Genomic DNA, 24,482 nt, shown 5'->3' with positions numbered 1-24,482 from the left:
AGCAACACGAAACAATATCCAAATGCCATTTTAATACACTATTATATCGGCTGTGATTGTCATGTGACTTGTTGATATGAATATTCAAAACCGCTTTAACATAATGTATTCCACTCTTTACTGAATTCGTAGTGAGATAATAAATTTCTAAAATTGAAAGTTGAAAAGTAGTTTCTTGTAGAAAACTAAATTTCTCTAGTATGACTTCGCAACAAAAATACCAGCTTAAAAATTACAGTTGAAACTTTGTACTGTATTTACCATTTATAAGATTGTGACAAAGGAAATATTAAAATAAAACCTAAGAAATTAGAAGTGGTATACGGGATTGTAGGGGGCGTAGCCGCTTATACTCTCGTCCCTAAAATATGTGCCAAGCAACGGTCAGTTGCACGCTCTCTATGTTAACTTAAAGATGGCCTAGGAAAGTCGAAACATTGTTCTCTCCTTTATTAGTAAAAGTGTTAATACAAACAAGCCTTTTGAGATACAAAAGAATGAATTACGCCATATTTTTTGTTCATTTATTTTTGTTTGTCTAAAATATTCATCCACAGCTGCACAAGGTTTATTTGCACTGGGCCTAGCATGACCAGGTGATTAAGGTATTGGTCACACAATATTCTACTGGATCCTTCCTCACTGACCGGTCACACAATATTCTAATGGATCCTGTTTCACTCTACTGGTCACACAATATTTTACTTGATTCTTTTTCACTCACTGGTCACACAATATTCTACTGGATCCTACATCACAGACTAGTCGCACAATATTCTACTGGATCATTCTTCACTGACTGATCACACAATATTCTATTGGATTCTGTTTCACTCACTGGTCACACAATATTCTACTGGATCCTTTATCACTCACTGGTCACGCAATATTCTACTGGATCCTGTTTCACTCACTGACCACAAAACATTCTACTGGATCCTTCTGCAGAGGAATGAAGATTATCTTTGATGACATATGCTGGTTGGAGGAGTCAAGACTCTGCCAGAAGAGGAGTTAATATTAACTTTGATGACTTATGCTGGTAGAAGGAGTCAAGACTCTACCAGAAGAGGAGTTAATATTAACTTTGATGACATATGCTGGTAGAAAGAGTCAAGACTCTACACGTAGAGACATGAAGAACGATGGACAAACACACGTGAATTCCTTCACTGAACTGACAGTTTAGATTTGATGGTAACCATAATAACCCTGTTATACGATTTTATCGTTCTAAAGTAATGAAAAGTATGAGGATTACATGAACAAAGCAATGAAAAAGAGAACGCCTTAATCCGCATTGATGTCGGAAAGTGGACCTTTTTTTTCTTCAGGGGTAGAAGGCGGAAATAAGGTCTCACCTTTCCAAGGCACTCGATTATACAGCATTTTATTTTTCATGCAAATGAGTAGAGATAGTAATATGGTGTAAGTTGATTTTAGTTGGTTTGTTGAATGGTAGTCGTTGAAGAAGTTATGATTATCTTGTTACAGTGGGACAACCTAAAGAATATTGCATTTCCTGTATTTGTGGAACGCTATAGGAAATCATCTAAGTTTTTCATGTCATAGAGCTCGCCCTTTCTAGACGTATATGTATATAACCTCAAAAAACAACAACTTGAATCTAGCTAAAGCCCAATATAATGTAGAAGTTGAAATATCATTACATTTGAAGCTAATTTTAAGAAAAGGTGTAAGAACTAGCCATGTTGAGATTATGTGGTGGAGACACTTTGCATTAGCCCGCGAATGTTGGCCACTCTAATTTTTTTTATTATTAATTCCTATGTATTATTTTATCATTTCAGCCCCCACGGGGAGATCTACTTCATGGTAAACTGCTGGGTTATTACGTAGGTTACAAACAGAAGGACAGCCAAGAGCCATTCCAATATAAAAACGTCGAATCTCCCGGAAACGGAGAAATCACCAGCTACCTAACGAACCTGAAACGTCTAACCTCTTACCTTGTCATGGTGCAAGCTTACAATAACGCAGGACCCGGACCTAGATCTGATGAAATCCAGGCTAAAACCCTAGAATCATGTAAGTTTCTTACATACAGTTGTGCTAGATCCAACCATAATACGAAATAAATGAAAGTTTGTCAACAGTAGAGGCTTGATGATTAAACTCTCAACTTGCAGTCAGTGTATCGCGGGTTCGAAACCCGACCTTCGCTGAATATGCTCACTCTTTATGGTTGTTGTCAGAGCCATCCACACCGACTGTAAAAAAAATATTAATTAATATAAAACACACGAGAGGTCAACGCCAAAATTAAATAGTATTGTGACCAAGAAAGAATAAACCATGGCGAATTCTAATATTTTAAAAACACCAATACAACTGGAAAAGTACAGCAATACGAAACACATCAGCGACATCTGTATGTATTTTACTTTTGTTTAGCCTAACTATTGTAAATGTCTTATTCTTTCATTTTTAGCCCACTTCCCCCTTAAGAGTATAAAATGAAATGTAATATATTGTTAATATACGTATATATTATAAATAATATGTTACATAAGTAATTTAACTTTTTAGGTTTATCTTTATTTAAATTTACTTATGTTTCACTCACGTAATCATTTCTTTCTTTGTCGTCGACAAATATTTTTACATTTTTATTTTCAGTTTAAATATAATTATTGTTTTAATACTAAAAAAACAACAAATAAACCAAAGAAATAAACAGTGTCTCCTTAAAACATACGCTTTATTATACGTCTTAGCCCCTCCTACTTCTCCTGGATTAATTGTGGTTTCATCTACGTCATCTTCAATCTCTATTGAATGGGAAAAGAACGAAAACGTCGTGTCTAAAGGTAAGTAGGTGAAAGTAACTGACAGATAAATAAGTAGAAAATACGTGCACATAGACGGGTGGATAAATCACTTCGCACAAAGAACGTTGGATAAATAACATTTCGTGGAAAGAATACAATATGAAACTATACTTATTTAAAAAAAAATATTTGCTTGTTTTTTCGTTTGTTGTTGTTGTTATTGTTTTGTTACTTTTGGACTCATTTGCTTGCATTTACAACGACTTGCCAATAAAGGTGTCACACAGTTGTTTCATGGAAAATCTGAGAGCATCTACCGCTGAAAATCGTGTCTTGATACCATCGACGGACAGATTACGGATTGTCCGTTGTCTATGTTTACCCTTAGCGACGGCCCGGCATGGCCAGGTGATTAAGGCACTCGATTCTCAATAGTGGGATTGACCGTCCCATTATTCGTCGGTAAAAAAGTAGCCTAAATGTTGGCGGTGGGTGGTGATGTCTAGCTGCCTTCTCTCTAGTGTTACACTGCTAAATTAGGGACGGCTAGTGCAGATAGCCCTCTAGCAGCTTTGCACGAAATTCAAGACAAACCTTTCGCAACAAATAAATAGAGAATGCGGCGACCTCTTGTGTGAGCAATTCTATTTAAATGACCCAGTAAACATGTAGTGGGAAAAATCACCAAAGGACTGTAAATGTTTTAAATATTAACATTATTCTCGGGAAAAAATTGTGTAATTTTGAAATAATCGTTTTTAGCTTCAATATTTTTATACGTTATAGTGCAATGTATTTAGATTATACGTATAATTTAAACTTTGCTCAAAAAACATTTATCATGAATCAGTTACTTTAATTTATTAAATTTGGTGGAATAACTGTATATTACAAGGAGCGTAATATTTGTTTGTTTGTTTTTTAATTTCGCGCAAAACTACACGAGAGCAATCTGCGCCAGCCGTCCCTAATTTAGCAGTGTAAGATTAGAGGGAAGGCAGCTAGTCATCACCACCCACCCTCTACTTTTGGGCTACTCTTTTACCAAAGAATAGTGGAATTGACTGTAACATTATAATGCCCCCATGGCTGAAATGGCGAGCATGTTTGGTGTAATGTGAGCCATAACATATCAAATTTGGTGAAATAACTGGAGGTAACACACATGCTCCTAAACTTTAAAATTGTCAGACATTCCATATTGTTAAAATGATTTCAGACTGCAAGGCTTACTTCTTTAGAACAGCACAGTTCCTGTGTATTTGAGTTTTTCTTGAACCCAGACACCAATTTTGTTTATTTCCTAGATTATATTCTTCATTATAAAGCAGAGGGAAAAGAATGGATAAAAGAAACGTTATCTACAACTGCAAACAACTATACTTTAAAAGGTCTTCAGTGTGGCACTCGATATAGACTCTATATGACTGCCTCGAACAGTTTGGGAACAGGGGAGCCCAGTGCCACTGTTATAGGTCGAACCAAAGGAGGAGGTAACTAGAATTTCAGATACTAGATGACAGCACTATACTTATCAGTTTGTTTCAGTACTTAAAATACAGAGTTTAAACATTATAATAGACGTGATTTTTAATTTGAAATAATTTTCCGTTGTTTCATTCTCCGTAAATTGATTTTTTAATCATCCGTTGAAGTTTATATTTAAAAGACAGTAAGAAATAGTGATAAGAGTCTTTTGTTCTCAACGTGTTTTTTAATGCAAATACGAGAAATATAATCCTTTGCGTGTATAATCGTGACTGATAAATAGAAATATTTATACTGTGAGCTATTTAGGTGTTTTTGAAGTGTTTATAGTTAGAATATTCAAGATTAATTATCCATTTTTCATAATAAATATAACTGTCTTCACTATCATCATATGGAAGTGCTAACTTTAACAATTACATGATATACGTCAAGTAGTCCCCAGTTAATAGGTTTTTCTCATTATTATTTCTTGTAAGAAGTTTTCTAGCTGTTAACTGATGCTTAAAAGTTTATTATCTGATTCAAGACTACAAAACTGAGTCTTCTTGCTACAATTTCAAAATAACTATATTTTATTTTTCTGTAATGTTGTAATGTAATAATGCACTCACTGCTCTTCAATATTTATTTTCATTATTTATTTCCTGCAGAAGATTAGCTGCCGTTTTTAACATTTTCTGTCTTAATCTGTTTCCAGCTCCCGTCTCTCCTCATAAAAGAACGTTTTTGACAGTAAATTCGACTTCTGTAAACATGAACTTAGGTTCATGGGATGATGGGGGATGTCCGATACAGTACTTCTCTGTTCGTTATCGACCTACATTTCAACACGTCTGGAACACCGTAGCGTCCCGCGTGATGGCGCTGCAAAAGCACTTGAAAATAGGCCACTTGACGCCTGGTCGGGACTATAGTCTCTTAGTAAATGCGTACAACGAAGCAGGAACAACGGAAGCTGAATATATGTTCCAGACATTAAACAAAACCTTGTCCGGTAAGAGAGGCTTCATCAAAACTTCATATTGTACTCACTTACAAGACATGGAACATTGGTTTGTTTTGAAGTTCACGCAAAGATACTCTGGGGCTGTCTACGTCCCAATTTAGCACTGTATGACTAGAGGGAAGGCAGCTAGTCATCACCATCCATCGTCAATATTTGTGTTACCTTTTTACCAAACAATAACGGGATTGACCGAACATTATAATGCACTCACGGCTAAAAGTGCGAGCATATTTGGTTCGATGGGGATTCGAGCCTGCGACCCTCATATTACGAAGTCCAGTTCCTTAACCACCTGGCCATGCTCGGGCCTAACATGGGAGAAGTTATGACTGCTGTCTACATAAAATATACACTGCTGGCCAAAATCTTAAGGCCAATGAACATAAAGAAAAAATATGAATTTTGCTTTGTTAGACTCAACCACTTATTTGAGTAGAGCTTCGAGAGATGACAATAAGAAAAAAGAAAATATAAAAAAACCTTTTAGCATTTAATAGGGAAAATGTGAACACTATGAAATTAGCCTTTAATACTAGCTGATCAAAAGTTTAAGACCATACCAAAAAGAAGTCCTAAACAGGATAGGAAATGTCCAACAAGAGGTCTCAGTAGTGAGTTGCACGGCCGTCATTGCGAATAACTGCAAACATTTGCTTTGGCATGGTCGATATAAGCGTTTGCAGAAGGCTGACTGGCTGGAATTTTATTCCAAGTGGTGAAGATGACTTCACGAAGATCATGCACTGTTTGGAATGACGTCCGTTTCTATAAACTTCTCTTGCCATCTACTCCCAAACATTTTCAATAGGATTCAATTCGGGCGAACACGCTGGATGATCCAAAAGAATCACGTTATTCGCCATGAAAAAGTCCTTTGTCCTGTGGGCATTGTGGATTGCAACGTTGTCCTGCTGAAAGATCCAGTCATTTGCACACATGTGAGGGGGGCTTTCAGTCAATAAGGATGCTATCTCCAACATGCCAATGTAGCCAGCTGCTGTTTGACGCTCCTGTATAACCTGAAGCTCCATTGTTCCATGGAAGGAGAAAGCACCCCAGATCATGATGGAAACTCCTCCACTGTGTCGGGTAGAAAATGTCTCCGGCGGGATATCCTTATCGTGCCAGTAACGTTGGAAGCCATCTGGACCATCCAGGTTAAATTTTTTCTCATCAGAGAACACAACCTTCTTCCACTTTTCTACGTCCCATGTTTGGTGCTTATCAGCAAAGTTTAACCGAGCTATTTCGTGATATGGAAGGAGGCGTAGCCTTTGAAGACGTTTACGGTTTTTAAAGCCTTTCTCTCGTAGATTCCGTCTTATTGTTTTTGAGCTGCATTCTGCGTCCGTAAGAGCCTTAATCTGGTTCGACGATCGGCTGGTGTCTTGCCGGACAACCCGTCGAATCCTCCTGCTCAACACCGACGAAAATTTCTTGGGCCGACCACTTGAAATTCTGCTTCCGTATTCCTCAGGGCCTTTTAAGAAATATGCAACAGTAGATTTACTACGCTCAATCTCACCAGCGATGGCACGTTGAGAGAGACCTTGCTTTTGCAGCTCGACAATTCTGCCACGTTCAAACTCTGTCAACTCTTTTGCCTTTGCCATGTTTTTACTCAATGTAACACAGGAGATGTCAGTGGGAGATGTTGACAACGCTAATACTTGAACACAAATGACTAAATTTCGTTATGTGTTTACCGATTAATGCTTCGTTTCAGTATGGTCTTAAACTTTTGACTAATTTAGGCTAATTTCATAGTGTTCACATTTTCCCTATTAAATGCTAAAAAGTTTTTAATTTTATTTTCCCTTTTCTTATTTTCTTCTTTCGGAGCTTTACTCAAATAAGTGGTTGTGTCTAACAACGCAAAATGCATATTTTTTCTTTATGTTTTCATTGGCCTTAAACTTTTGGCCAGCAGTGCATATCCATTCACTCCCAAAATAGGCAGCCAAAAGAAGCTACAATAACTGTTTCAAATCTCCATTTTCTCTAATTACATCCAGTGCCAATTGTACAAATGGCAGCACACATTGTCACATTGATGATTTGCAATGCGCAAGTGCTGTCATTACATTTTAAGGAGCTTTCGTTGTAGAGAGAAAAACGGTACAGTTTCTGTAAAAATCTTCTTTTCCTTTAAGCCTGTATTACAACCAGTACTTCTTTAAAAGAAAGTTCAACTTCATTAATTCTTGTCTTAACTGATTGAGTTCTTGCCTATCTAACGACAAGCTGAGAACATAACTCACTAAGGACTATTTGGTTCTACAAGGTTGTCATTACGTATCAATCTTTACAGTTCGGGAAATCATATAAACTCCTACAAAGTGCTAGTCTTCACAAGTGGTAACAACAACCATCCCATAAATCAATCGCCCCTTTACTGAAATAAAACTGCCCAAACTAGAATAAAACATAATTTTTACAGCTTGTAAACTTATGCCAGTTTGTTCTATTGGTATTCAGAGTATAATACAATGAAATCAGCAGCCTTAATTATATGAATCTCCCGGATGATCTTCCAAACTCGTAGAATATTAGCTCTTACCGTTCTTTTCTCAAGAGAAAATACGTCTAGAAATCTTAACACGTCCTTGTGAAATAAATAACCCTTCCATACCTACAATCACATTAGTAGTCTTTGAACTCCATCCAATAAGAAATTATCAGTTCTTGGATAAGGAGACCAAAAGTCTGTAGAGTACTTTCAAAAATGTCGTAATTAGTGAGCAGTATAAACAGATAATCATTACAATTCTTGAATAAGGAGACCAAAAGTCTGTAGAGTACTTTCAAAAATATCGTAATTAGTGAGCAGTATAAACAGATAATCATTACAATTCTTGAATAAGGAGACCAAAAGTCTGTAGAGCACTTTGAAAAATGTCGTAATTAGTGAGCAGTGTAAACAGATAATCATTACAATTCTTGGATATAGAGACCAAAAGTCTGTAGAGTACTTTGAGAAATGTCGTAATTAGTGAGCAGTGTAAACAGATAATCATTACTTTTGACATGTAATCGATGTCTACAAATACATTCTAAATTATATTAACTTTACCACTATTAACAGATTTGTAACTTAACGGCTTACTTGATTTAACCAAAAATTCGTCAAGACCCTCTCCTTCAGTCACGCTATCAAGTTGGAGCCCGCTTATGTATAAAAGGTGGAAGTTCAAGGCTACATTATAACTCATAGTTGGTGGTAAATATCAGTCAATCTAAATCACAAAGAAGCCTGTTTTAAACTTTATTATACTTAAAACAAATGTTTAGCTTTTCTCTTTCTATTTCATGGTGATTATTATTCATCCATGTCTTGGTATAATTATTACCTCTCTTTAATTTAATTCAAAGCTCTTCAGCTATGTTGTAGTTCGTATTAAAAGTACTCGTGCATGAATTTATATTGTGCAATTGTTAGATTACTCGGCCTGGTACTGGCTTACCACTACAATAAATCAAGCTCAGTCACATATAGGTCTTATTACTAACTTAATCGGTTTGTTTGTTTGGAAGTTTGCGCAAAGCTACCTTAGCTAAGTGTTCCTAATTTAGCAGTGTAAGACTAAACGGTTTGGTTTATTTTGAATTTCGAGCAAAGTTACACGAGAGCTATCTGCGCTAGATGTACCTAATTTAGGAATGTAAGACGAGATGAAAGGCAGCTTTTGGGCTACTCTTTTACCAACGAATAGTTGGATTGACCGTCACATTATAACACCCCCACAGCTGAAAGAGCAAGTATGTTTGGTGTGACAGGGTTTCGAACTGGCAAACAAAAGGGAAGGCAGATAGTAATCACTACACTATGCCAACTCTTTGGTTGTCCTTTTACCAACTAATAGTGGGATTGACCATCACATTATAACGCCCCCACGACTCAGTTCCCAACGTCTTATTGTTAACTTAATCTGTTTGGAACTGGTGTTCATCGTCAGAGGGAATCAAACTCTTTCCCTTATGCCTTATTTTTATATAGCTCACGTTTCTTTAAAATAACATATAAATACATTTGTGAATGTATGTGACTGTAAATATAAGAATATGTTAGATATAGCTATTATTACTGGGTTTGGCAATTTGTGGGTTCGAATCATAATTACCGAATATGCTATTCTTTCAGCAGTAATAAAGTGTATTTAACTTTACATTCATGTTTACTACAGTATTAGAGTGTATTTAACCTTACATTCATGTTTAGTAAAATACTAAAGTGCATTTAACCTTGCATTCATGTTTACTACAGTACTAAAGTGTATTTAACCTGACATTCAAGTTTACTGCAGTACTAAAGTGTGTTTAACCTTACATTAAAGTTTACTGCAGTACTAAAGTGTGTTTAACCTTACATTAAAGTTTACTGCAGTACTAAAGTGTATTTAACCTGACATTCATGTTTACTACAGTACTAAAGTGTATTTAACCTTACATTCATGTTTACTACAGTACTAAAGTGTATTTAACCTTACATTCATGTTTACTACAGTACTAAAGTGTATTTAACCTTACATTCATGTTTACTACAGTACTAAAGTGTATTTAACCTTACATACATGTTTACTACAGTACTAAAGTGTATTTAACCTTACATTCATGTTTACTACTGTACTAAAGTGTATTTAACCTTACATTCATGTTTACTACAGTACTAAAGTGTATTTAACCTTACATTCATGTTTACTACAGTACTAAAGTGTATTTAACCTTACATTCATGTTTACTACAGTACTAAAGTGTATTGAACCTTACATTCATGTTTACTACAGTACTAAAGTGTATTTAACCTTACATACATGTTTACTACAGTACTAAAGTGTATTGAACCTTACATTCATGTTTACTACAGTACTAAAGTGTATTTAACCTTACATACATGTTTACTACAGTACTAAAGTGTATTTAACCTTACATTCATGTTTACTACAGCACTAAAGTGTACTTGATTTTCTATACCAAGCTTCCGTATTTACGCCACCACCAGTAAGACGACCGGAGAGTAGGAACACGTCCTTACCGTTCTATCGGAACTTGACTGTTATCTTACCGGTTGTGTTCTCCATCATTGTGCTTCTTGTGGTCACCACAGCTGTTTTGGTGTGTCTCAGAAAACAGTCAGATGGCAGTAACGGTGAAAGCAGTGCAGGTAATCAACCATACAGTTTCTTGTAATCCCGTATTTAATCGGTTTTTATCATTTACTGCATTGTCCTGAGTAACCTAAAGAAAACTACCGAAAGAATTTTCTTGACGGGTAGTTTTGTAATTAAACTGAGATTTTACATTCAATTTACAGATACTTTAACAAGGCTAATAAATTAATTGAGCCCTTGAGGAACCTCAACGCCCTCTCATTTTCGAGCACTGGACGCTTGTAATGAATAAATAAAAAATACATTAACCTACTAAGGAGCATCACAGAATGTTTACCATGATACACATAACTAAATTAATTTCCGAATACAAACATCCAAAAAAGAAAAACACATTTGGTGTAATATAAATATTGTGGTATTATGTTTATGACATCTTACGTGTGTTTTTATTGTAATATCAGAGCTATCTAATCCTCACGAACTATTCTGAAAACTGAAATAGGGAGTAATTGATCAACTGGTTGCACGTATTTAATACAATAAATTTGAAAATATTTTTTGAACTTTGTAATAAAAATATCGAATGAACGAAAGTGGAAGTTTCTAGCTGCAATATTGGTTTAATAGCAATGATAATATTTTGTAGATGGTACAATAAATTCTTAAGAACTGAAATACCAAATTATTCTACCAGTTATAAAGATGTTGCCATAACATGAAATCGATCTGATAAAAATTAATTCGTATTTACTTCATTGTTTACCTGAATATTCACGTCAGTGACTTTTTTATTTGCAATTCGATTAAGCCTTCTTAACAAGTACTCGTTAAAACGAATAGTTGTTCGTGTATTTTTTGCCATTTTAAAACTGAATAAATACTGCACGTGTGTATTCACGATTAACTATTCCCGCCTTAGTTATGCATTTTTATTTTTCTATTAAAAATTAACTTTTTGCATAAATTTGTTTTTCAAACAAATTTTGTGTTCTTTTGTCAGAAAGCCAACCACGCAAGGGTAGACAGGTTGAAAATGTCGGTATGACAGAGTTTCCCCAAAAGCCTCCGAAAGAAATGGAGCAAACATACAAGCCGTCGTACTATTCCTCGCCTACAAGAAAACCGACACCTATTGCTGCTAGAGGGAGACTTCGTATGTACCAATTCAGTTGTAGTAACTAACTTGGTATAGTTAATTTAGTGTTCATCACTCATTATCAGCATTCATCAAATGCTATTGGAATTCTCTGTCCAGTGCTAAAGTAGTTGTAAATAGTAAAATATATCAGACAAATGTCTAGAAAATCCCCTACAGATATTTGTTTTAAAACTGGAATTTAAAACTTCGAAAACGCTGAAAATTCACTGTTAGACTTTGAACATTCTAGAATTGTTTGTTTGTTTTGAATTTCGCGCAAAGCTACACGAGGGCTATCTGCGCTAACCGTCACTAATTTAGCAGTGTAAGACAGAGAGAAGGCAGCTAGTCATCACCACCCACCGCCAACTGTTGGGCTACTCTTTTACCAATGAATAGTTGAATTGACAGTCACATTATAACGTCCCTATAGCTAAAAGGGCGAAAATGTTTGGTGTGACAGAGATTCGAATCCGTGACCCGCGAATTACTGGTCGAACGCCTTAACCACTTGGCCATGCCGGGTTCTGACCATTTTAGAATCGTGTTTCATGTAATCGACTTTCTTATTCGTAATGTTTTAAAGATCTTATACTACGAAGAGTTTATTTTCTTTAAATCACACTTCTAAGCTAGTTTGGATGCACAGTTAATATATTTTATGTGGTAATACCAAAACTTTGAAGTTCAGGTCCTCCTACTTCTAGTAGCACAAAGATGTGTCTGTGGACTCACAATGCTAGATATCGGATTTCGATACCCGTGGTGGGCAGAGTACAGATACCCCATTATGTAGTTTTGTGCTTAACTTCAAATAAACAAGGCCCGACATGGCCAGGTAGTTAAGGCACTCGATTCGTAATCTGAGGGTCGCGGGTTCAAATTCCCGTCACACCAAACATGCTCGCCCTTTTAGGCGTGGAGGCGTTATAATGTTACGGTCAATCCCATAATTCGTTGGTAAAAAGAGTATTCCAAGAGTTGGCAGTGTGTAGTGATGACTGGCTGCCTTGCCTCTAGTCTTACACTGTTAAATTAGGGACGGCTAGAGCAGATAACCCTTGTGTAGTTTTGTGCGAAATTAAACAAAACAAAACAAATTCCAATTTTCAGTCTGTCACAGTGTTACCGTTGTAAGTTAAAACGCTAATAAGGCTGCATTACATACTTGAATATCTTAGTATTTAATATCATTACAACTACCTCTTTTTTGTTTGGTAAATTTAACTATGAATACAAGAACTCTAATAACGATTATTTTTATGTCTTTTAAAGTATGTTACGTTTTAAAATCTCTTGAGTTTAGGATGTAGAGATGAAAACCATGAATATGCTGAACCGTATGCTTCTGTACCTCCCCCGCGATGTGTGGTAGACGAAAGGAACTGTCCAGCCATGTTATCAGTAAGTTACTGAAGTTATGGTGGATCTTTCTTTTAATTGGTAATGTCAGCAAAGAATGTTAAAACTTTCCAGAAGCAACTGGCTGCTAAGGTTAACAGAAAAATTATGACATGTTAATGGCGCGTAAAAATACTGAATTTTAGTTATTTTCAAAATAAAGAAGCAGAGCTTTTCTCAAATTAAATTAATAAGTTGAGTTATAGTGTGAAGATGAAATCCTAAACAAACCCTAGTTGTTTAGATCGCAAAAAAAGTAAACTAAGTCTCGCAGACTACGTGTTTGTGCGATGAATTCTCTTTAATTTGGAGATGTGAATATTTGCATCAAACTCGACTGAAAATCTAGACGTCAAACTGGAAACAACCACACAGGATTTCTGAGAATTAGTGCGAGGGACAGGTTCACTATAATATTGTTAAACAGATGTAATAGGAATTATTATGATGATGAAACAGGTGTAATACAACATATTACAGCAGGGTTCCCAACCGGTGTGTCGCGACCCCCTGGGAGGTCGCGAAGCCTTGGCAGGGGAGTCGCGTAGCCTTGTTAGAAGTAGCTTGGGATAACATTAATTTTATTGCATCAATTACATTTTCATGCTCTTACTTTTTTTTGGTTCGATGCAAAGCAAAACGTGTGCTACGTTAGTTCAATGTCATTAGGTGATATTATGGGTGTATGTATGCGTGCCTGTGAGTGAATGTGCCTGTGTGAATGTGTATATGTCTGCAACTGTATGTATGTGTGTACTAGTGAGTAGCGAGTATGTGAGTGCACGCGCACGTACGTATGCTTGTGTGTCTGTTTAGCTGTGATTAAGAGTGTGTGTGCTCGCTGTCGAAACGTGAGTCACATGTCCGTTGCTGATTGGTGGATGACGAATCGCGCGACTGGCCACGCTCCCTTCCCTCCCAATACTTACTCCATCATTACTCTACCTGCACCCCCACAAGTAGTCAGTGTAAGATCTACAGTTGCCAAAGCATTCATTATTCAACATTTTTATTTTATTTTAACAAGGAGATAAGTAAGCAGTAGAGGTGAGTTGTGTCCATGGCTAAACGGCGCAGATACTCAGAATGCTACCTCAACATTGGCTTCACCACTGTGATCGCCAACGACGGCATCGAGAAACCAAAGTGTGTTGTGTGCCAAAGAATCGATAGAAGTGGGTCGTTTCAGCAGCAGAGTGCAGCCGTAGTGGAAGCTTTATATGAGATTGCATTCGAAATTGCTAAACAAAAAAAGCCTCACACGATTGGAGAAACACCTCTTAAACCCTGCATGATGAAAGCAGTAAATCTTATTCTTGGAGAAGCCAGTGCAAAGAAGATGCAGCAAGTATCCCTCTCAAAGAATACTATACAGAGGCGCATTTCTAAAATGTCTATGGATGTGAAGGAACAGGTTTTGACTGAAATCAAGGGTTCCCCTTTGTTCTCCTTTCAGCTCGACGAGTCAACAGATGTAAGTTCATGTTCTCAGTTGCTTGTCTTCGTGAGATAAATTAATTCAGGTGACATCAAAGACGAATTCTTATTTTGCAGTGCACCTGAAACCACAACAAAAGCTGATGATGTCATGGAAAAAGTTAACTTTTTTTCAAGACGAAGATCTTCAATGGGAAAACGTGTGTGAGGTTTGTACGGATGGGGCACCGGCTATGCTGGGATCGAAATCAGGATTTCAGTAGAGAGTGAAGAAGCTAGCACCTCAAGCAAAGGGCATCCACTGCATGATTCATCACTATGCTCTCGCCAGTAAGACTCTCCCTGCCTCTCTGCAGGAAGTGCTTGAATCTGTAATCAAAATTGTAAATTATGTGAAGACACAAGCACTCAACACTCGCCTATTCAAAGAACTAAGCAAAGACATGAATGCTGACCACGAAGTCCTTCTCTTCTACACAGCAGTACGTTGGTTGTCGAAAGGAAACGTTATTAATCGTGTCTTTGAAATGAAAGATGAAATAAAGCTATTCCTGGAGACTTAAGAAAGAAAAGATCTTGTAGCTCACTTCGAAGATGAAGCATGGAATAAAAGGGTTGCATACCTAACCGACATTTTTGACCAGCTGAACAAGCTCAATTTGAAGCTTCAAGGAAGGGAAACACATGTTCTCCTTTTGCAAGATAGTCTTCGGGCCTTTGTTTCCAAACTGCAGAACTGGCGTCGGAAAACCAATCTTGGAAACATCGCTATGTTTGAAAAACTTTGTGGAGTGACGGATGAGTCTCAGATCCAACTGGATCAGTTCCTCAAGGATGAGATTACTGAACATCTTCAGTCTCTAGAAAAGGAAGTCGAGCGTTACTTCCCTGAGCTATCACAGGAACAGGAGGCCCTGGTAAGGAACCCATTTTGTACTGAACTTGATGTATCCAGCATCCCAGATGATATTCAAGATGAATTTCTGGATCTAAGGAACGACTCTTCAGCTCGTGATCTCTTCAAGGTGAAATCCGTGACTCAGTTCTGGTGCGCTATGTATCAGTCATACTCCAAAGTCAGCATGATAGCTTTACGTGTCCTTGTTCCATTTGCTTCTACCTACTTGTGTGAGGCAGGATTTTCCACTCTTGTCAATATAAAAACAAAGAATAGGAACAGATTGGATGTTGGAGATGACATGAGACTGGCTCTAACAAACGCTCGACCACGAATTTCAAAGCTTGCTGCTGAAATGCAACATCAGGCATCTCACTAGCTGGGTTGGATAGCTGTTCAAACCTATTTTAATATTATTTTAAAAAATATATGTTCTTTTTGTGAATTCAGGTTGGACCAATGTAATTTAATTTGCTGATAAATAATTACAGAATTTTTAAATATATTTTTTAGATGTTTCTTTCCCTCTCCTTCACAGAAAATAAAAGAAAAATTAAGCTGCTGATAGTAAGCCCTAAGTAGGGGGTCACATGGGTTTCAAACTTTTAGGTAAGGGGTCGCGAGTGCCAAAAGGTTGGGAACCCCTGTATTACAGTGTTGCTTGTGTATATGATTATACGTATAGGAGTGATTTAACTGTAACAGTTATAATGTGAATTATAGTTGTCATTGTGTGACAATACTTTAACGTATCGTATGTTGTCTTCTGGTGAGAAAGCTGACATTTTTATAAAACACAAAATTCCAAACAATTTTTCACTCAGTATATACGGTTGATAATAATCGGAGATTAATAATAAAGTTACAACTTTTTAGATTGTTTGAAACTAACAACATCTTTTAACAGAAGCGGGTATATCAGACATTATCTCATCTTACAAGGATTTTTCTAACGGACTTTTTCCACGGTTGTGTAAAACAAAAACGCGTAGAGTTTTCTGTAGTTTTGGTTTCATTTTGCAGTAAATGTGCCTACAATTTTTTGTTTCTAATATTAGACAAGGAACGACGGTCCTTACGCTACGATAAAAAGGAGTCCGCCTCGACCTGTGTGTTATTTGCCCCCAATGAACCAGGGTGAGTGGAGTGAACGCCATTCCGAATTCCACGTATATTTTGAATGTTTTATAATGATTATTAAAGCAATATAGATGGTTAAGATTTGTGTCTATATCAGAAATACCAGAAATTATTCGCTGTAAATATATATTCCACAGCCTGAGAGACCATGAAAGCTCCCGCAGCCCAGAAGAGAAAATAATAAAAACCAATAATTAGGAAATGTTCAATAACAACAATAGTTCAAACTAATGCTTTAAATAAGCAGCCACGCATGCGTACTGGTGAATTGCGTTTTAATGGTTGCACGCGTACAAAGTTGTTATTGTCTACATTTAGGTGCTGTGAGCTGATTTACGTTACAATAATGATTCTTGCAATCAAAGCGAGTTGAAACGTTCTAATTTGAAATCAATATAGCTGTAACTTCGATAACGTCATATTTTCAAGACAGACAGCAAACTTAGATGCCAAATTGTAAGATATTTTTTTTGTATTTATGGCTAAGCCAGTAATGCTATCGAACTCTTTCGATATGTTTAAAATGTTGGCAGATGGAGTACACCCAGCCAGTAGCACCTTGCTTAGCATTACCAATGCTAAGGAATTGGCTCACTCTTGTAAAGCACCTTCCGCTGAAGTTGTGAAGAATATTTTGTAATATCACAAGTTCTTGCCACGTTCCGCCAACTCATGTTAACACTTAACATACTTGTGTCATTTAGTTACGTAGCAGATTATAAGTTAGAAAGGTATACATATGTATTTGAAGAACCCGGGCTTTATGTACCAGCTTTCTAACAGCTTAAAATAGTATGTGTATGTGTGTCAGCTAAATTTTGTGTGACATACCTTACGGTGTGCTAAAGTTAGTATTATAATATATATGCAGGGTGGCCCGTAAGTCCCTACCCATCCATATATCTTATGTATCCAGTGTATCTGTGTGTTGTCCCTCATTCTCGCTGCATATATTATGCGATGCCATGTTCTGTGAGACATTTTCCTCAACATGGGCTTACATCGATCATATTCTCTGAAAAAAGGAATCAAATGTATAATACATGCGTAATTGAATATAACATAATAACATATGGATGGGTAGGGACTTACGGGCCACTCTGTATACATATATGTGACAGTTTATTTTCTCTTACAACGATTTGTGACAAGACAAGAAGCAACAAGAAAATAGATCTGGTATAAAATCAATGTGGCTCAGCAGTAAATCTGTGGGTTTATACAGCTAACAACTAGAATTTTATCCATGCAATAGACTGAACATGGGTAACCAACCCATTATGCAGCTTTATGCTTTAAAACAAAGTAAAAAATCAAAAGAGTAATCACTGTTAACAGGAAGGTAAGTAACTACTGTTAACAGGAAAGTAAGTTCAATTAACCACTGTTAACAGGTAGGTAAGTTTTGTTAACCATTGTTAACAGGAAAGTAAGTTTTAATTAATAACTGTTAACAGGAAGGTAAGTAAATACTGTTAACAGGAAGGTAAGTTTTATTAACCATTGTTAACAGGAAAGTAAGTTTTAATTAATAACTGTTAACAGGAAGGTAAGTAAATACTGTTAACAGGAAAATAAGTATAATTAACCGCCTTTAACAGGAAGGTAATTTTAATTAAACACTGTTAACTGGAAAGTAAGTTTAATTAGCCACTGTTAACAGAAAGGTGTGTTTAAGTAGCTACTGTTAACAGGAAGGTATATTTATGTAACTACTGTTAACAGGAAGGTATGTTTACGTAACTACTGTTAACAGGAAAGCGAGTTTTAAGAAAATACTTCAATTTTGCTTTTTATGTGCTAATTAAAGGTACAGTTTGTACTGCTCAAACTATTAATAATAACGTGTAGCATTTTCGGTTTAATATGTTCTTTTATTATCACATAAAAAATCCTTAAACAGATTCGTCATATATTTTGTTAATATTCCTGTTTTTTATTCTGCGAATTTTTGTGATCCTCCTGAGAGACTTGAGTTTCATATATCACATACGATAGAAACAGCATGTTACGTTTTATATTTCTCCAAATAGACCAAAGGTTTAATACCAATTCACATTCATTGAATTCCGTTTAGTTATGTACACACGCCGTATACCCAAACTTTATCCATTAGGAGTCAAACTGAGGTCCACACAGCAGACGACCTCTCCTGAAAGATCGGGTCCATACTGCCAGTCTGGTTCAAGTCCATCAGGTTCCAGTGGAGAAAGGCCAAGCAGCATGTGAAAGTAAGTGAACATATACAAATGAACAGTAAACGTTCGATCTTAGAACTATTACAACATATAAAATCCCAATCGATCGATTACTTACTCTGGGAAATAATAAAAATCAATTTCTTAGAATCGTTTGTATTAGGAAATAAATACAGTTATCAGTATTAATACAACCTGGCGAAGAAATCATTTTATGTATTCTACCCTACTATAGGCTTACTTTCTTCACACTGAAAGAAGGCTATAACTTCATTATTTACTGAAAGTCAGAGGTCATTTTGGTCAGTATGTCAAAAAGCTATTATACTATGAGTACTAATGCTTTATAATACAAATTAATTATTCAATTTTAGTTTGTTTCAAACAAGATATATAAAGAATGAGTTATTTTTTTATTATTTGCTTTGAATAAGGCTACATACTTAAATAAATAAATAAAATATAAAAATTTGAATATTACTAACAACGTTTCTGTCAACAACAAATTATGGTGTTTACGTTGCTTTTCCATTGGCTTTATCTGACTTAAAATTTCATACTTATTTGTTGACGAAAACGTTTAAAAATGTTTTCAATTATATCTTTGAAAACTTCCACTCTATTGTGAAAGTCGTGTCGTGAAGTTGTTTTTGTTTCTTACTATATATGACCACTTTAAGCCAAACATGTTTCTTTTGATCCAATCAATAAATCGTAAAAACTGGGTTTCTAGTTGTCCCGACTGAAACGAATCAACCGTTTAAATCGAAGTGATTCTTTCCCTGTAAAACATGTTTGTCTGTCTAGTACTCGTGCCATGTTCATAAATCACTCGATCATATGAACGCTATTATAAACCTGATAGTCAACAGAAAGACACGGTATAGTCAAACTTACAGTGAAAGAGTTGAATATCATTTTACACTGAACTGGGGGTTAATTAAAAATCGTAGAAACTAGGTCACTAGAAATCTCGAATGAATCGTTTAATTCATCATTCAGCCATTTTCAATTATTTATAAGTATCACACAGCGCCGCCCTGTTCGTAAAGCACCTTGTCAACAAATCACTATAACCTTCAAAGTCAGCGGGAAGTCTGTATAGTTAGGCTTAGAGTAATCAGCTTAGATATTTTTTATACTGAACTGTTACATAATTACCAGTATTGGAATGAAATATAAATCACTAAAGTATACATTTTTTCAACTGTGTAAAACAAATGTACCCATTTGAGTGTACGACATTTACATTTACAGTTCGAATTTAATGTAATAAAACTAGTATAGAACCATCAATCAGAAAGTGTTTTAACAAAGATTCGAACATTTCATCTATCCATAGTTTCGTAGAAGAGGTAATATATAGTGACCTCTAGGTCAATTTATTCACAGCATTTGTTAATACTAACGGGTCATACCAAGGCTCTGCATACACTGCTTACTCTACATACACTGCTTAGTTGTTGTTCTCTAAATAAAAAAGTAGTAGTAGAAACGTGGACAAACAAACAGCAACAGCTCTAACAAAGTCTCTTTCTTTTATTTCTAGCTATATGAAGTGAAAGATCTTCGTTTATTGCTAAGGAACGTTACGTTTTTGTTCACTTTGTTCTATTATTATTGTGTTATCAATGGAGAGCAGGTTGAACAGTTACACCCCTCCGTCCCCGTGAAATACATCGTTTCCTTGGTCCAGACAAACATGGCGGAAGAATTTTACTAGACTTAACCGTAGTCGTAACAACGTTGTTTAGAGGAAGTAATAAACCAACCATGCGCAGATCTTGTTACACTAGAGACACGAGTTTTCTCTTCGAATATTTTAAAAAATCCATCAATTTCATTCTTGTTCAATCAGAAATGTTCATTAAACTTACTATGTTTGTGACGTTTGATCTTTCTCACAACTCGGTTACCATCTGTTTCATCTCAACAAGTACATGATTATATTGCTTAGAAGAAAAAAATAATAGTTCGTCTCGTATGGTATAAGTGGAAATTAACTGCCAGTAAATATCTGTTTGTGGATAATTTAGTAAACTAAAATAATGATTACAGAATAATTGTAATGTTATTTCGCTAACATATTATAATTTATTCTTTGATAGATTGTTTAGGCAGAGTGTTCATGATGAAACTTTGTAGAATGGACGGCAACTGCCTCTTGTAGAGACGGAAGACTTTCAAAACGTCGTCTTCTACACTTGTATCTCCACAACAGGCAGTTGCCGTCCATTCTACAAAGTTTCATTATATTATCATAATATAGTATATCGTTTCTACCCAATGGAACAGGTTTGTTTCTAATCGCTATTTTTAGTTGGATTTTTAAACATTTATATAAATATATATCCATACATGAAACTCTCCTATTATCATTATGGAATGACCTGATTTGTTTTCATTTGTACTAGTAACAATTGTGAAACGTTTCGTGACAGTCACTTCAGTTATGAATCGCTGTGTAGTTTTGTTGTTTAACTTATGAGTAGAAACGCTTTTGTTTGCCCATGTCTTTTGGATATAGAACACAATCAATTGTGTGCCTTTCGTCAGCTAATTCGGATCAGTGCAGAGGATTTATGTGGTTATTTCTTGTTTGTGATTATCGCCAAATAGAGTAAGATGTACAACTAATGTATAAAAGCACATTCTGTATATATATATATATAAAGGAGGATCGATGAAACAAACTAATTTTTGGTATCTGATTTTTTTATATCCAATTTATTTCTCTGCCGGAAGAGGACACTCTATCAGGTAGAAACGTAAGCATTCTCGCGCATACGTAACACCCAACAGTATGGTGTTTGTGTTGTACTCGACGATTTTTTAAAAATTAAATGAACAATAAGGTTCGTGGATTTAATTTTATTAGTATTTATTTTCACATTTTCCGCCCCAAAGTGACACAACAGTGTCTTCGTACTCATAATGCTAGAAACCGGGTTTCGATACCCGTGGTGGGCAGAGCACAGATAGCCCATTGTATAGCTTTCTGCTTAATTATAAACAACGTAACACCTGAAGTTTTCCCTAATTTGTTACTATATTTGAGTAGACAAGGTTATGAGTAGAGAAAGACTGATTTACAGTTAAACTATGAAAACTTACAAGTAAAAGAAAAGTATTTAAATATAGATAAACAAAATTTAGTAGTTTATTCTGATGTTCCACAGCACGTTTCTTTTAGTCAATAATGAAACCAAAACCAAATATTTGTTTAATATGTGTCAATTTCTTAATACAATTTATTATCTGTTCTAGCTCTATAAGGGCTGAAGTTCCAGTATAATGACCGACAATAACGACGTCACAGCAAATGATATTTAAGATTTGTACCTTAACTGATGTTTTTGTAACGTAAACACAGATTAATTCGTCCAAATGCATCAGTTATGGTCCACGTTTGTTTGTTTAGTTTTGAATTTTGAGCAAAGCTACACGTGGGCTATCCGCGTTAGCCGTCTTTAATTTAGCAGTGTAAGACTAGAGGGAAGGCAGCTAGTCCTCACCACCCACCGCCAACTTTTGGGCTTCTCTTTTACCAATGAATAGTTGAATTGATCGTCACGTTATAACACTCCCAACGCTGAAAGGTCGAATATGTTTGGTGTGACAGGGATTCGAACCCGCGACCCTCGAATTACGAGACAAGCGCCCTAACCATCTGGCCATGCCGGGTTCTGACCATTTTAGAATCGTGTTTCATGTAATCGACTTTCTTATTCGTAATGTTTTAAAGATCTTATACTACGAAGAGTTTATTTTCTTTAAATCACACTTCTAAGCTAGTTTGTATGCACAGTTAATATATTTTATGTGGTGTAACTTCAAGTTACGAGTCGAGCGCCCTAACGACGTGGCCATCTATGGTGAATTATCCACTGATAAAAACACGCTAGATACATTATTCATCTAATAACTAATATTGTACGAAAATTTGTTTTTCACTATAATGCGATTTATTTTGTTTCAACTTATTTTATATTAAAATTGGAATTTTTACTTTCCCATGAATAGAAATAATTAATTTTCTAGAAGACAGTATCAAACCATCTGAGCAATCATCTAGTAATATTTCTAGTGCTACTGTGAAGAAAAAAGAACGTAGGTTATATACACTTATCCAATTACCCAAAGCCACGTCGTGCCATCTGCTTAGCCCACCGAGGGGAATCGAATCCTTGATTTTAGCGTTGTAAATCCAAAGACTTACCGTCATCCCAATGAGGGACAATCTTATTACACTTATCTAATTACCCATTTAGAGATCCAGATATAAATAAATGGTTTGTTTACATCTATCTAATTACCTGTTTAGAGTTCCAGAGATAAGTAAACGGTTTGGTTACACTTATCTAATGACCCGTTTAGAGTTCCAGACAGGAGCGTAGGTTTTTTTACACCCGATGGGGGGGATGATTTTTACAACCACTTATGTGGACTGTTCAATTTGTAAATTGGTAGTCTCTGATTACGTGAACCTGAAAGCTGTAAACATGCAGTCACAGAGTAATCTTGTTGCCACGATACTTCAAGGTTTCCATGTAGGTTTGTATAAGTGAGGTGTTGTGAACAGTTTTCAAAATGTTAATAGAATAAAGACAAATGTGTTACCAATTAACTGCCACATAAATTTATTTCTGTACACTGCACAGTATAAAAGATGGCCACTACACTTGACAAGGTTACTAATAACTTTCATTGTATGAATTACGTTTTCAAATATTAATAAAATTAGTAATTACCCGTGATAAGTTTATATCTACTGAAAAACTGTTTATGTTGTTTGATAAAAATAATTAAAATGTCTTTGTGAACTCTTGAAAATTACACATCAATACAATATAGCACACAATTATTCATACTTTTCATTGAAGTAAGATTCATTTAGTCCTCTAGTCTACATGTTCCCAAACGTAGACCGCATTTGTGATGATCTGTTTATGAATTCTTTGATAAGCTCTTCTATATTTATCTTTGTGAGTGTGACAAACTGCCACATGGTTGAGGCGGCACTGAGACATAGTTGACCTTAACCACGTCTTCAACCGTCTTAATGCAGAAAAGCTGCGTTTACATTTGCAGCTGGATACTGGACATACAAGAACATTTTTCATGAGAAGAAACACTTCACTAAACATCTGCTGGCTTGTTTCATGCATTTTACAGTAGGAATCCTTCGCACCTTTCAGATATACTGCTTTTGTTGTTCCTTTGAACATGGGCAACTGGAACTCGAGCCGTTGTGCAGAAATTTCTGGATAGAAGTTTATAACAGAGTTGTCAATCTTGCCAGATGTGATGATGTTCTGAAGTGCCAGATATTACCTCAAGTCATTATTGTCTGCATTGAATCTAGTGGTCAGATGTTCTACGACTGTGTCCACAAATTTAAAATATTGGCTTCTGTAGTAACCTTTAGCTGTTGTAGAATGGTGTGCTGAACCATCACCTGTGATCCTTTTGGGGGGTCTGCGAATGCGTGGTAGTTCAATAGGCACCAGATCTAGGGAAGTTACCTTTTTCTCAGCTTCATCAAATATCTTGTTGTAATTTTCTTTTGTTCGCAATACCCGCAATTGCTCAACTGTCATTGCAGATGCTTGAATTATGCCAGATACTGTCGCTGATTTTGCTTGGAATGCACGGTTTAGTTCCTCTTATGCAGCTAATGGATGCTGAGCCATCAGCAATCCTAAAATTGTCTTTCCTTTGTCAAATCTGTCCAGCAGACCTCGTGCTTTCACTGCTACATCTGATTTTTCATTTGCTAATTCAGACAAAGAATCAACAATGTCACTGTAGTGATCATTAGGACGTGTAATTGCAGATAGGCGGCACAACCAGCGTGTTGGACACAGTGG

At 35.9% G+C, this 24,482-nt stretch overlaps 1 pseudogene across 1 annotated transcript in view; it reads left to right on the top strand.

The window, feature by feature from the left end:
• The window catches only part of LOC143235670 (cell adhesion molecule Dscam1-like), a 79,992-nt pseudogene extending 59,691 nt beyond the window's left edge, over nucleotides 1-20,301 (top strand). The window contains exons 18-27 of the transcript XR_013019348.1: nucleotides 1,812-2,049; nucleotides 2,739-2,831; nucleotides 4,100-4,285; nucleotides 4,981-5,277; nucleotides 10,265-10,450; nucleotides 11,401-11,553; nucleotides 12,845-12,942; nucleotides 16,333-16,411; nucleotides 18,492-18,645; nucleotides 20,162-20,301. The product of XR_013019348.1 is annotated as a cell adhesion molecule Dscam1-like (transcript). The remainder of the gene's footprint in view (nucleotides 1-1,811; nucleotides 2,050-2,738; nucleotides 2,832-4,099; nucleotides 4,286-4,980; nucleotides 5,278-10,264; nucleotides 10,451-11,400; nucleotides 11,554-12,844; nucleotides 12,943-16,332; nucleotides 16,412-18,491; nucleotides 18,646-20,161) is intronic.
• Nucleotides 20,302-24,482: the final 4,181 nt, after the last annotated feature.

The sequence above is a fragment of the Tachypleus tridentatus genome, chromosome 12 (genome assembly GCF_004210375.1).
Source record: "Tachypleus tridentatus isolate NWPU-2018 chromosome 12, ASM421037v1, whole genome shotgun sequence".
Taxonomy (NCBI): domain Eukaryota; kingdom Metazoa; phylum Arthropoda; class Merostomata; order Xiphosura; family Limulidae; genus Tachypleus; species Tachypleus tridentatus.
The sequence above is the reverse complement of the archived record's forward strand: the minus strand, read 5'-3'. Positions and strand labels throughout refer to the sequence as shown.